Below are 14758 nucleotides of genomic sequence, written 5' to 3'. Positions count from 1 at the left end.
ACGCTTGCCCTCTGCCCGTCTGCCTCTCCAGGTGTAAAGGGACACAAGTCCGTGATGCGCCAAAAGTCTACACCCGTACACATTTTTTGGTGCTCATGTACAAGCATTTCTTACGCCAAATTTTTTTGGCACGCATCCAGCTCTATATGAGGCTTTAAGAGCGGAAGACACACAAAGAGAGGAAGCAAAGGATATGCAAGGAAGAAAAGGGAACTAGGGAAAGAGAACCTAGGAAAAGAGGACTTGAAGAAGCAGTCTAGGAAATTATATTACTTATAGAGAGTAAAATATATTACACATACAGGGATAAAGTAACACATAGGAAACTAACGTACTATAATAACATAGATAACGTTCAGCAGACATATATAACAGACAAAAAAGTCTAAGTAGAAAGCAAAAATGTTGGTCTTGTAACTATTGAAGGCGATTGGTTCATTGGTATTAAACAGGTGTGATACCTGAAGAAAGAGGCGGAGTCATCGACATTGTGCGATTTCTTTCTTATCCATTTAATAAATCGGCTCTAAGAGGATTCTGCATTTGTTTCTTTTCTTATTTTTAAAGTTGAAGGACCAGGTGACACCTTGATCATATCAGAGGGAATGGTGTGCAGGGAATCAAACATCATTTATTTATTTGTACTGCGTATTATTATCCCTGTTGTAGTGTATTATATTATATGTGTACTGTATAAAAGACTTTATATGTATTGTCAATATGCTCTTGAAGTTGTATTATGAGTAAAGATATTGTCATATATCTGCTATGTTTGGGTTATTTATAACTAGTAGTGTGTACAATAGAACACAGTATTGATACAGGGACTTTCAGTGTGGCTAATTGCGAGGGTTTTGTGTGCTAGACGCTATAAAGGACTTGAGTTTTGGTATAAATAGCACAAGGAAACATGTGGAAAGGGAGTAAGTAATCAACGAGGCCATCTAAGAAGAAGATAACGTCAGTAAAAGTGTATAACATCTGATTATAGATACTTACCCTCCCTTGTCATATGGTGAGCAGGACTTAACTGTTTTAACTGTGAAGTTCGTATTAACAGGGTTTGATTATAAAAACAGTCTGGGTTGCACTCTAGGGCATGAGGCTTTTAGGGATGCGCAGAACATTTTGGGGTGCAAAATTGTGATGTACCAGAAAACCGAGCCCCCACATATGGTCCATATCATGACAGAGAGGAAAGATTCTCTACCATCTGCCCTAACCCCAAGACATAATAAGGTAACTAACTACTATCCTTGGTTTAAAATCCATTATTCATGATAAGCCTTCAGGAAGGACACAAAGTCCGACAGAAGCCCACTCGCAGGAAGAATGAAATGTGGAAACAGACCTAAAATCTGCTTAACAAGTAAACTATTTACTGATTAGAGAGGTAGCATCCGTGTTGTAGAAGTCATCACAGAAAATCTAATAAGGACTTAAATCCGGGGTTCCAAATTCTAGATGTTGATGGGCTTGATTCTTTAACAAGCACAAAACGTTTGTGCGATTTATTAAGAAAAGCACAGACATCGGGCATACGTATGTCCGTATTGGTTGTGTCTGTTCTGATTGACACCGGCTGTACATGGTAGATGAAGAACTGATCTTTATTGTGTATCAAGGTTCCTCCTGGGAGGAGCATAAGAGTTATGTCATTTATGCCAAAGTAGGCGGAACCTGGGAAGCTATCACCATCCTAAAGTTTGTCAGGCACGAACAATGACACTGAAGATGTAGTGAACGCGAACATTGATTGTCGGGTTATCTGGGCTCCCATAAGTCAAGCCTTATCCAACAAATGACATTAAAATGCACTAAAGTGGGTGACACTGAACTATTACTTCTTTAATAATAAATGCCTGTTTGCGCTCTGACAATGGGACATTTGAAGTGGGAATAATCACCAAGTTTAAAGAAAACATTGGAGATTTCGCAAAGACTTCAGTCGTAGCTCTAATGTAGCCCTTGTTAGACATCACTTGAGCTTTGCAGAAGGGTATTATGATATTTATAGGAAAGCTGTCTAATATCAAAACTATTTAACAGTATATGAGAGTTATATATATATATATATATATATATATATATATATATATATATATAGTTGTATGTTTTATTAGGGTGTTCCGTCAGGTAATATGCAGATCAATGGTCGACGTGGGGGTGCATACGGTGGCATACCACATACCACTTCTCTCACTGCCTTCATTATAAAACTATCAAGTTCCATTTACTTACATTCCCAGTACATTTCTCATACCATCACTTCGACCACTGATGCAGGTACAGATACATCACATATGAAATAAAATAAATGCTGCACTCGATCCAGGGTAATTTTCCAGACGGAACTGTGTAGGAGGATGTAGACAGGTCAATGGGAATGCCAAGCGTCCCCTAGGGCAGGATCATTAAGCAATGTTGACAACCCTTCACCTTTGTAATTAAACCTTCTTTGTCTTCTGCTCTTTCTATTTCCTGTTCCTTGTCACTTTTATAAAACCATACCGGAATGGCAAGTTGAATGAAAACATAGGTATACAACGTGTGGGCACCACAAGCAACTAAACAGATTTCAAGATTAAAAGGGATCTCACCCTAAATCTGTTTTTTTTTAACTCATATCTCCTATATTCCCAAATAACATAACACAATTTACATTTTTCTGCTGCATTGTGTTGGAAATGAAGTACTTACAAACGCTGTTTTTAAACGTATCTTTATGACTACAGGAGGATACAGTAGACCTGCACCAATACTGGGAAATGTATTTATTTAAATATATACAATGTTGCTGTTGTTTCCCTGATAGCCCTCCAACATTGCCACGTACCTGGTTGAGTATGTAGGAATTTGTTTCTACTGGTTCCCATGGAAAATATTGTACCTTAGGCCAGACTGCTTATAGACCTGACCAGCATCCAAGTCCGTTCCTTTGCTACATACAGCTCTTCCACCACTGGTGTTTTACAGTAGCAATAATTGTATTTTTCCAAAGGATTGTCTGCGCTTTACCATTACACAATGCAAATCCTTTTATTTAATTCTGGACTTCTGGAAAGATAAGATTGGTCTTCCTGTTCTCCAGCTTCATCTTACATTCACAATTAATGATACATTAACAATCAGTCACATGACCTCAGTGCAGCGAGTTGACTGCAGGGGCTCGGCTCCTAGAAAGCCATTTCATTGGCTGCATGCACCGTTTTACTGCTGTCAGCTGTCTAGTTCTATGTCTGTGATAGGTGAAGTGTAGTTTCTGCCACAGTGGGATCTGCTATCTGCCTAGTTTCTGATACTGTTTCTTGTTCTGATATTTCCTGGAAACCAATTCCTCTCTCAATTGCTGTCTGCCCTGACCTTTGACTCTGACCATTCTCTGGATTGCCTCTTGACCTGACCTTTTGCCTAGACTTAACGTTCTCTGGATTGCTGCCTGCCCAGAGGAATTGTCTGGATTTACCATTCTCTGGATTTTCACCTGGTTTAACCAATCATGTGGATATTGGCCTTGTCTGGATTGCTGCCAGATTTGTGCTTGGACATTTGACCACATTTTGACCTGCGTGAGTACCAGCATCCTCCTGTTTGTTGAACCTTTGTACCATTTAAGAGACCACGACGAACCTGATTCTAGAAGTTTATACTCTGCAAACTTGGTGTCTGGCGTCACATTTAATAAAAAATAACTGTAAAGGTGCAGTATCCCATGTATACTATATATAAATATATATATATATATATATATATATATATATATATATATATATATAAAGAAACGAGGTAGACACTCTTGGAACTTGGAAAAATCCAAAGGGATTTTTTGTAGCACCATACAGCAACGTTTTACAAGACACCTAGCAAGTGAACACCATAATGATAAATGCCCGGGATGAAAACACATGATACACACATCATAGTTTATGGGGCATATTCAATTGTTAGCGTTAACGCTATCAAACGAGCGCTCAAAAAATCTTAGCGTTAATACAGTAATTACTCGCGGAATTTCAGCTCGCCGCTCCCTGAGCGGTGAGCTGAAATTCCGCGAGTAAACTACCGTATTAACGCTTTTCGCGTGCAATATTACCGTATAAACGGTTATATATTTTGAGCGCTCGTTTTTTTGCGTTAACTCTAACAATTTAATACCCCCTATGAGTAATACAATTGCTGCCATTTTAGTGTGTGAGTAATAAAATCTCACAATAAAGGAATATCCATCATAAAGAGAAATCCATATAAAATACAAAGTGATTAGATTAAATAGTGAGTTAAAAGTTAGAAAGGTTTAAAATGGTACCTTCGAGTTTCACAATCATTATACACCTATTAACAAACGTGCAACACAGCAACATGATACTAATAACTACGGACTCTTTGTAAAAAATGTTTAGGAGCTATATTTGAACAAATAACTATGTTTTGAACTTATTTCTTTTAGCTACTAAAGAATGCATAAAAAGTCTGCTAAATTATCACATGTGAAAATCAGCACTCTGTATAAAGAATTTTAAATCCTTCAAATTGTAAATGTAACTTTGTAACTCTACAAATCCTCATCTTTTCATCAGATCTGTGATGTGGCTAATTCACATGTTAGCAAGCTTAATGTTGACCTAGGACTGCCTGGATGAACTGGATTAGCAGACAATTGATGACAGATGAATAATAAAATCAATCAAGCTTGTTACTGAGTCTACCGGACATGGAGAAATTATCGCCTCTGCATATATATATATATATATATATATATATATATATATATATATATATATAAAATATAAATGTCTAGTGGCGTGTGTTAGTCTGTCTGTGGAAAAAATAAAACCAAGCTGCAGCGCCACCTGCTGGGCGGAGTTATACACTGACCTACTAAATTCTTAGTGTGTGTGGAAAAAAAAATTCAGAAAGGGCTGAAATTTGGTATACTAAGATGTTTTTAATTTGTTAATTTAATTTGTTAATTGTTAAAAGTGTTTATAAAGATTTAAAAAATATATATATATATTTCTTGAAGGAGAAGTGACAGTGGGGAGTGGTTGGTGGTTGCCGGGGGTGACAGTGGGGAGTGGTTGGTGGTTGAGGCCTGGGCTATGGCCCAAATGCATGACAAGAACCTTTTTAACACCTTAAGTAGCTTGATTTGACTAGAATGCATGAGTATCATGCACGGGTTATATATATATATATGTATATTTTATCTGCACATACCAAGACTTCTTGTATAGGGCAGCAAAGCAAGTGAAGCATTAATTTGATTCAAGAAATCATATAGAAATCTGCTAATTTTTATATGCTTTAGGTACTCACACGATTTCTCTGCATGACACATACACACACATATACGGTATCTTCCCTCTTCAGACCATATGGACAAGGGTATGGCATTTTGTTAACTACCAGCACAGACAGAGAACAGTTTCAAAGGAAGGAAATTTGGTGAATCACATCACATTATGAGTCACTGAATTATTCTTGGAAAGTGTATTTAAGAAGTGTAATTTAATTGCAAACAAAAGTTTTTGTGTAAGACAAACTGTGATGAATCAAGTTTAGTGGATATTTTAATAGTCATAGCTATAGTGGTCTGAGCAGTCTTAGGGGTAAATGTTATCAAACTGCGCATTCAACAAGTCGCCGATATTAAAATAATAAAACGGCAATGTGTTTCCAGGCAAAACTTGCCTGTAAAGACATTGCCATTTTAAATCTGTCCTGCAAAGTCGCTGAATATCAGCGATTTACAGAATGCGCAGATTGATACATTTACCCCTTAGTATTGGTTCTCTAAGTGGCTTTTGTGTGTACACATAGAGACTTCAGCAGGTAAAAAAAAAAGTAAATATTATTTTTGGCAGAGTGCAGTGAAGGCTTGATGTCTTTCATAAGATTAAACACATAGTGGGCCCAATTCATTAAGGTACGCAAAACAAATGTATTGTGCATTTTTTTAAAAAAAATGCACATCTATTGGGCTTACGCACATCCGTATTCAATAAGGAGCAGATGTAAAGTTACTGTTGGTGAACACGAATCTAGGTCATCTCTGCTCTGACAGACAATACACTGCAGGATACACCCAATACATATGTGGAAAATTAAAAATTAAAGTGATTTAATTAATGTCACCTGTAAATATAATATTGTCATTAATCACAAAACATTAAAAAATAAAATATATTTATTAGGATGTTATTCATGTCTACTGTACATAAAATGCAAATTTTTAAGGTTGCTCCTGATTGCAAACACATGTTCTAGCATGTGTACACTGCTTTAATTCCTAGTGATCGGCACTAACACATGATCTGTAGCTGATGCAAGTGATATGACAGAAAAACACGTATCTTTGAGATGCCCAAAGCTTGAATCAGATGCTGCTAGATTATGTGTTATTAATTCAGCAAGTTGGTGACATAAGTTTACATTTATGCAGTGAATTTCAACAGTTCTTTCTTTTAAGGTTGTCTCCTGTTGGGTGAGATAAATTAATAGGGCAGCACAGTGGCTTAGTGGTTAGCACTTCTGCCTCACAGCGCTGGGGTCATGAGTTAAATTCCCGACCATGGCCTTATCTGTGTGGAGTTTGTATGTTCTCCCCGTGTTTGCGTGGGTTTGCTCCGGGTGCTCCGGTGCCCTCCCACACTCCAAAAACATACTAGTGTGTGTTTGTTAGGGAATTTAGACTGTGAGCTCCAATGGGGCAGGGACTGATGTGAATGAGTTCTCTGTACAGCGCTGCAGAATCAGTGGCGCTACATAAATAAATGATGATGATGATCTTTCACACGAGAAAATTTAACATTTTTGGCAATATAACTGAACTTTACTGCAACACAAAGACTGACATAATAACTTATTACAAGTCTAAAGTGCACATTTTCTTTCATTAGTCTCATCTCTGGCTAGCCAGCTAAACTACAAATCCCAGCATGCTCCATTAACCTCTGGCTGGCAGTGTCAGCAGCTGTAGAGCCACATGTTTTCCAGACCAGGCATTGCAAAAGCTAGACTAAATGGAAGCTGGCATGGCATGTTGGCAGGGGAGGGCTGACAAATTTTAGCTCGGGGGGTTTTGCAAGACACGACTCCATTAGGAACTTTTTGACTAACTTTTTGTGGAAATGTTGCCTATAGCAGCCAATCAGATTCTAATTATCATTTATTTAGTACATTCTACAAAATGATATCTAGAATCTGATTGGTTGCTATAGACAACATCTCCACTTTCAAATCCGCTGGTAACTCGCAGCTTGATAAATTTACCCCACATTCTTTTTCTAGCTTGAACCAATTCCTATCTTTGTCAACAGAAACTGGGTGGGGTCATCCACTTGGCTGTATTTGCCCACATCAGTGTGATGTTTTCCTTTTAGGTTTAGAAATATGTCACAATCTGCCTCTGTCTTCAGTACATCATCTCCTCTTTAGATGCTGCTTTGTCTCTATCAGATCCTGCCTGAAAGGAGTTAAGCCCTCATCATTTGTCTTGGATCCTGAACCTGGCCTCTAAAGTCTGCCTTTTCCAGCAGACTGGTGTCAGTTCATCAAATTGATGCTTTTCCTGGTCTCACTCTCAGTACTCCTGTGATCTGTTCCTGATTGATCTCCTTGTACCAGACTCCTGCTTGTCGTTTTGTGACCCTGAGTTCGACTTTGTTGACTTTACTTCTGTTTGCTCATTTTTACAATTGTGGATCTTCCAGCTTCTGACCCTGGCATGCTGAGCTTCTACCTATGTATTACACCCATGGAACTTCCAGATATGTCCTGTCATTATCCAGTCTCTGCTGCAGACAACACATAAGTAAGCCTTCTGCTCTTGTCATTTATACATTTATATTCAGTTCCTGCTACCTTCTGAGGACTTTCCAGCATCCAACTATCACATGTGATTATCCAGTGCCTGCTGCAGACAATATATATAATTTTTCAGTTACTGTCAATTATTGACTGTGCCTCTGAACATTTTGCTATATATTGTGTCTACTACTCCTGCCATTATATTATTGATTTAGTTGAACTCAGCATCTGTTATCTGTGTAGTCTATGGAGTTGAGCTATCTATATTTGCCTTTGCCTACAGCAAGTTTTGCATCTGTATGTTTTCTGCTTTAAATAAAGAACTAAAGCTGAGTACACACTACACGGTTTTCGTCCAATAATCGGCTCAATCAGCCGACATACGACCGCTCGTTCAAAAGTTGGGTCAGTGCGTGTAGTGACACGATGGTCGAAAGTCTGCCCAAATGGACGATTGTCGCCACATTTGGTTGGTCGTACCGTTTAATATTTTCGTTCCAATCTCGTTTCCGTTGTGTAGTGTGTATAAGTTTCCGACCGATCCACAATAGTGAGTACCAAATTACAGTCATTGCTCACGACAACATGGCTGTAAAAAGTCGCTAAAGGGACGTCCGCTCTTCCCTTTATCGTCCTAAACAAGGCTAGTGTGTATGCAGTCCATGGACCGAGCGATCGGAACATCGATCGCATGTAAAATCGCTTGCCATAAAAAGTTGGTTGAAATTTCTGTAGTCTGTACCCAGCTTAAGTTTTAGTTTTCAACATTTCTCTTTGGTTTGATTACTGGGAACACTAACAAAATTCTTTTCTCCAAGACCATTTTATATCCTTTATCATGTATTTGTTAAGCAATTCTCTCTATGGAAGCTATGAGCCAAATTTTAATCTTAACTACTTGGATATGAGGTGTCAAGGATTATTACCAGAATTTAGTTGTCACCTATTTTGCAGCATATAAAACGTGATATGCTGCCTTTTCCAGGGGTTTGCTCAGATTTGCAATTGGTTATCACAAGATTGCAGACCAAGGAGATCATTGAATATTTATTTGCAATAATCAGTCAAAGTTAGGCTTCAGAATCTTATCCATTGCATGTTGAAATGTTGCTGGGGGGCCATGTAACCCAAACGGCAACACCTTATACTGATAGAGCCCTTCTGACACAGAGAAGATGTTTCTCTTTTGTGCTGTCAGTCAATGGTACTTGCCAATAACCTTCTGTCAGATCCAATGTGGTGAGATATTTGGCTGCTCCTAGCCTTTCTATCAGCTCATCCACACGGGGTATGGAGTATGCATCAAACTTGAACACTGCGTGCAGCTTACAGAAATCGTTACAGAAGTGTAGGTTTCCATCTGGTTTCAGGATTAGAACTATGGGGCTGAACCACTCACTGTTGGACTCTATAACATTGAGTTCTAACATTTTTTGAACCTCCTTGGAAACAGCCTCTCGCCCGGGCTTCATGTATTCTATATGGTTTTAGGTTAACATTGACACCTTGTTCTGTGACAATGTCATGCTTTATTATGGACATTCAGTCTGGTAGCTCTGAAAACATATTCCTATTTCTTTTGAGGAACACTTTAGCCTCATTCTTGTGAGCAAGTGACAGTGTTTTTGGTTACAGGTGGGCCAGGTTCAGCTGACAGGGATAACCTATCCTTCCAGGGTTTTATTAGGCTAACATGTTAAATTTGTTCACGCTATCTTTTCACCAGCTGGTACACTTTATAGTTAACCTTATTCACTTTCTGATCTCAAACAGATCCTCCCATTTAGCCAAAAACTTGCTTTCTACCGTGGGTACTAATGTAAGAAATCTGCCCCACGGGCAAACATACATACCCGGCTGTTGCGATTATACATCGTCTGTTGAGCTTGTTGGGCTTGTTCCATGTGCTCCTTGACAGGCAGCAATCCTATTCTGTATCTGAGACATGTGTTCCATAACACTTTTATAAGCAGTGGGTTGCCCTCCCAAGTCTCCTTTGCCACGTCCATCAACCCAGGGGGTGTCTCCCATTCAACAAATCAAATTGAGAGAACCCTGTAGAGGACTGAAGAACTTCTCTAGTGGCCAGTATTAAATCTGGAAATAAATAATCCCAGTTTTTCCCATCTTTATCTACAAGCTTTTTTAGCATGGTTTTTAAGGTTTGTTCAACCTATCTACAAACCCATCAGTCTGGGGATAATAAACGGATGTCCTGAGATGAACAACCTTAAACAACTTGCACATTTCCTTCATGATTCTAGACATAAAGGGTGTTCCTTGGTCAGTCAGGATTTCTTTAGATATTCCCACTCTGCTAAATACATGCACCAGTTCTCTAGCTATCGTCTTGGTTGTGATGGCCTTGGCGTACTGGGTAGCATAATTCATTATCACTAGGATATACTGTTGCCCCCGAGAATACTTTAACAGGTGCCCAACAAGATCCATGGCTACCCTGTCCAACAGGACCTCTATAATAGGCATGGGCACTAGTGGGCTCCTGCAATGGGGTCTGGGAGCATGATACTGGCACTTGGGACAGGATGAAAAATATTCTGACACCTCTTTATGCATCCCTGGCAAAAATAACTACTATAAAAACCTCTCAGTGGTTCTTTTCGGCCCCTAAATGTTCTGCTGAGATGTGACCATGAGCTAGGTCTAAAACGACTCTCCTATATGACTGGGGAACTACCAGCTGTTCTACCACATCCTCACCCCTTTTTGTAATTTGGAACAAAAGCTCATTACAAATGGCCATGTGTGGGCACACAAGCCTGTCACCAGGTTCTAGGGGCTCCCCATTAATAGTGTTCACATTTTCTTGGCTTTTATTAGGGTGGGGTCTTTGAACTGTTCTGATGCAACCAGTTCCTCCCTTTCCTCAAGGTTCGGCATACTTTCAGCTCTGGCTATAGCTTCTCCTTCCCTCATAGGAGGTACATCATTTTGACCCTCATCATTCGCTATTTCCCCAGTCATACTAGCAAACATAAATGGGATGTCTCAGGACACACCCACAGCCACCAGACCTGCAGTGCAGTCAAACAGCTCTATACCATTCACATCTGAGACCATAACTGCCCAGCACCCTTATCCCACGGAACAGTCTTACGAAAGGTTACTGAAGTGCTCTGTCACAGATCCAAGGGGTGCTGGATTATGTCTTGTGTGAATTGTGTAAAGGGTGGTAATAGGGTAATCTAGTGAGGTTAAGAGGGTGGTTAAAGAATATTATAAGCTTTCCTGAAGAGGTGGGTTTTCAGAGAATGCTTGAAAGTTTTTACACCAGAGAAAAGTCTTAAGTGTCCGACAGTAAGTAAACACAAGTCGTTCCTGACTGTCAAAGAAAACATTTGAAATTCCAGTAGATATAGTTTACTCACAACAAATATCAGGTTTTCTCTCATACAAAATCTGCAGTCCCTTCCCCCAGGCAGAGTAGCCATGATGTTCAGCCTGACTGCTTTTTTAACAGGTGCAAGTGCTAATTAGCCTATCCTTAGGCTGGAGGCCCAAAAAAACCAAAATGGGCCTAATGGAAGGAGCCCGCCCCCACTCTCCATCCATAGCCCCAGGAGCCCTTTACCAGTTTTTACCAAAAGGCCAAAAGCCCTTACTTAGCAAGTCAATTAACTACAAACCAACATTTTACTGGAGTTTAAAAACATGTAGGTCAGAAACCTGGGACAAATATACCTGGCTAAAACACTATTACAATGTTTTTTCACTCCCCCCCCCCACCCCCATATGGTGGCCATAAGAAACACAGATTCAGATAGATTTTTTGTGGCACATCTCTTAGCTTGAAAGCTAAAAAGTCCAATTTTGCACCTTGAAAAAATATGTTGCAACGCAAAGTGTATAAATTCAATATTTGCTTTGCATATAGCATACAAACGCTGGGCAACCATATTTTCAAAATGCAATTTAGATTTCAGCTAGGACTTGCCCCGCCTACCAATCTATCTTACTGCCACAATCCCTAGTGGCTTCCCCAGGTACAAAATTCCACCTTCTGGCTGCATTTACTTGAAACTCTAAAAGAGACCTTTAATTTCAACTTTAGAATTAATGTCATTAGAAAATAAGTTTTACATGTGTGAACAATACAAGACACATTTTCAAACTGGATCAACCTGACGGTTAAATGTAGTGGTGCATTTAAGTCTTTACAGCATAACCCATCAGCCACATTAAAATACTCTTCTTTCCGATGAATGTACATAATTATGCTTTTGTAGTATTTAGCGTTAGTACTATGATAAACTATAACTTACCGTGTCTTTGCCAGGAATAGGCTTACAATAGAAATGGGAGCATTTTTAATGGTAAATTTCCACTATCAACGTGATGCGGAAGCTAAAACGACATCATAACAAAAATACAATCAAACGCACCCCTGTCAACGCCGGGCACTTAATCACATCCATTTTATGGCTGTAGGGACTGGCAACAACAAAGGATTGATTCATGGAACTATGTTTAAACTTTATAGGTAGCTAATTAGTCATTTTCAGGATTGTCAATTCACAATTGATACTAGCTACTCATTTACTGTAATAAGAGTATCAAGTTCTTTGTTCATGAGTTAATGAGTGATCCCACATCATCTGGAATGCATACAGAAGGGGTGCACTTGTACCTCTTTTAATCTGTTTTTGTTTGTTTTTAAATGAAACATTCAACATCTAAGATCAGGAACCTATATTTTATTCTTGGTATTAAAGTTAGCCGAAATTGAATGCAATGTTTATATAGGAAATAAGGCTACAGTATGTGACAGTTTTGAATTTACTTTATTTTTAGACCCATGATGTTAAGTGATATGCAGCATGGTGGCTAAGTGGTTAGCACTTCTGCCTCCCAGCGCTGGGGTCATGACTTCAATTCCCAACCATGGCCTTATCTGTGTGGAGTTTGTATGTTCTCCCCGTGTTTGCGTGGGTTTCCTCCAGGTGCTCCGGTTTCCTCCCACACTACAAAAAACATACTAGTAGGTTAATCGGCAATCAAAATTGACCCTAGTCTCTCTCTCTCTCTCTCTCTATCTGTGTGTATGTTAGGGAATTTAGACTGTAAGCTCCTATGGGTCAGGGACTGATGTGAATGAGTTCTCTGTACAGCGCTGCGGAATTAGTGGCGCTCTATAAATAAATGGTGATGATGATGATGATGATGCTAATAACCGTGTAGTGTAACAATATTGGTCAATTATCCACTTCAATTTAATCTCCTCTCATGAGCTCCAAGAGAGTAAACTGGACTGTAGATTTAATTGGGATAGGCAATTAATTGCTGACTCCAAGAGACTTTGGGAGATTCCGTATAAGAAATGCTCACTTGAGATAGAGACGACAGAAAGCTTTCTTTTGCTGTCAAGTTTGGGGTGGTTAATCTCATGCAATCCATTTCATGAAATCACATTTAATAAAATTGTGTTTTCATAAATGTTTATGCTCATAAGCTTTAACTGAGCAAATTCAAAACACTACTGGTGACCATACCCTCAGCTTATCTCTTGGATTCCACTGAATGCAGTACCTGTCTGGAAAAATGAACAAATCTTCTGGTAAATTTAGATTTCAATTTCTAAATGTAGATGTGGCTGAATGTTTCAACAGTCATTGATTAGAGTTCCAACCATCTGATTGGCCTTTTGTTAATTATCAATGATCCAATAAACCCTAAAAAACAAGTAACGGTGGTGTGATGGTCAGTGACAATGTATATTGCTTTTCATTTAAGCCTTGTATCCCAGGTCTGAATTAGATGATGTTTTCTCCCACTAGCCATATGCTGGGGAGCTATTAGCATATTGCTATGGAGCCTAGTGGTTAGCACTTCTGCCTCACAGCACTGGGGTCATGAGTTCGATTCCCGACCATGGCCTTATCTGTGTGAAGTTTGTATGTTCTCCCTGTGTTTGCGTGGGTTTCCTCCGGGTGCTCCGGTTTCCTCCCACACGCCAAAAATATATACTGGTAGGTTAATTGGCTGCTATCAAGAATTGACCCTAGTCTCTCCCAATCTGTCTGTCTGTCTACCTCTCTGTATGTGTGTGAGTGTGTGTCTGTATTAGGGAATTTAGACTGTAATGGGGCAGGGACTGATGTGAATGAGTTCTCTGTACAGCGCTGCAGAATTTGTGGCGCTATATAAATAAATGATGATGATGAGCCAGGCGTCATAATGTATAAAATGTAGGTCTTCATTTTGGCACATTTCTGTGTGCCATGCCTTTGAAACAAAAGGCACTTGACCTTGGGTGTTTATAGAAGCAGGTTGCAAATTAATTGAGAAGGAGAAGTATTATGAGAAATTGAATGATCATTTATATTGAAACTGAGTGTGTAAGGATGATATGGGCTGGGAAATGGAAAATATATACATAAAGTTGCTGGTAAAGTCTAAATCAGGAGCATATGAGACCATGAGACTGAAAAGTGCCAGACTGGTCATATCTAACAATCCGGTGAGTCTGAGATGGGGAAAATCAGATTATGAGATTGAAATGTTCATGGAGGTCATCATTTAGCAATTTTGAGAATCAGAGTTGGATCCAAGGAGACTATTAGAGTGAAATGCGCCAGCAAGTTCGTTGTTTAGCAATTTGGAGAGTCTGAGTTGGGACATACAAGACTATGCGACTGAAATATGGTAGGGAGATCATCATCTATCAATCTGGAGAGTCTGTGATAGGGCACATGAGATTATTAGATCGAAATGTGCCAGGAAGGTCATCATCTAGCAATCTGGAGGGTCTGGTCTTCCCTGATAGTGTCTCGGCATCAGAAACTTAGGGTATCATCTCTCAATGCAGTTGTCTTTTTCCTCTAGCTGTGTAAGTAATATGTTTGTTTGCCACTATGGTTAAACGATAGCGAACGGACTTTTTAAATGTTTTAATCAGAAAAATATATATTTTTATAATTGTTCTATTATT

This window comes from Mixophyes fleayi, chromosome 11 (genome assembly GCF_038048845.1).
Source record: "Mixophyes fleayi isolate aMixFle1 chromosome 11, aMixFle1.hap1, whole genome shotgun sequence".
In the NCBI taxonomy this organism is placed as follows: Eukaryota; Metazoa; Chordata; class Amphibia; order Anura; family Limnodynastidae; genus Mixophyes; species Mixophyes fleayi.
The sequence above is the reverse complement of the archived record's forward strand: the minus strand, read 5'-3'. Positions refer to the sequence as shown.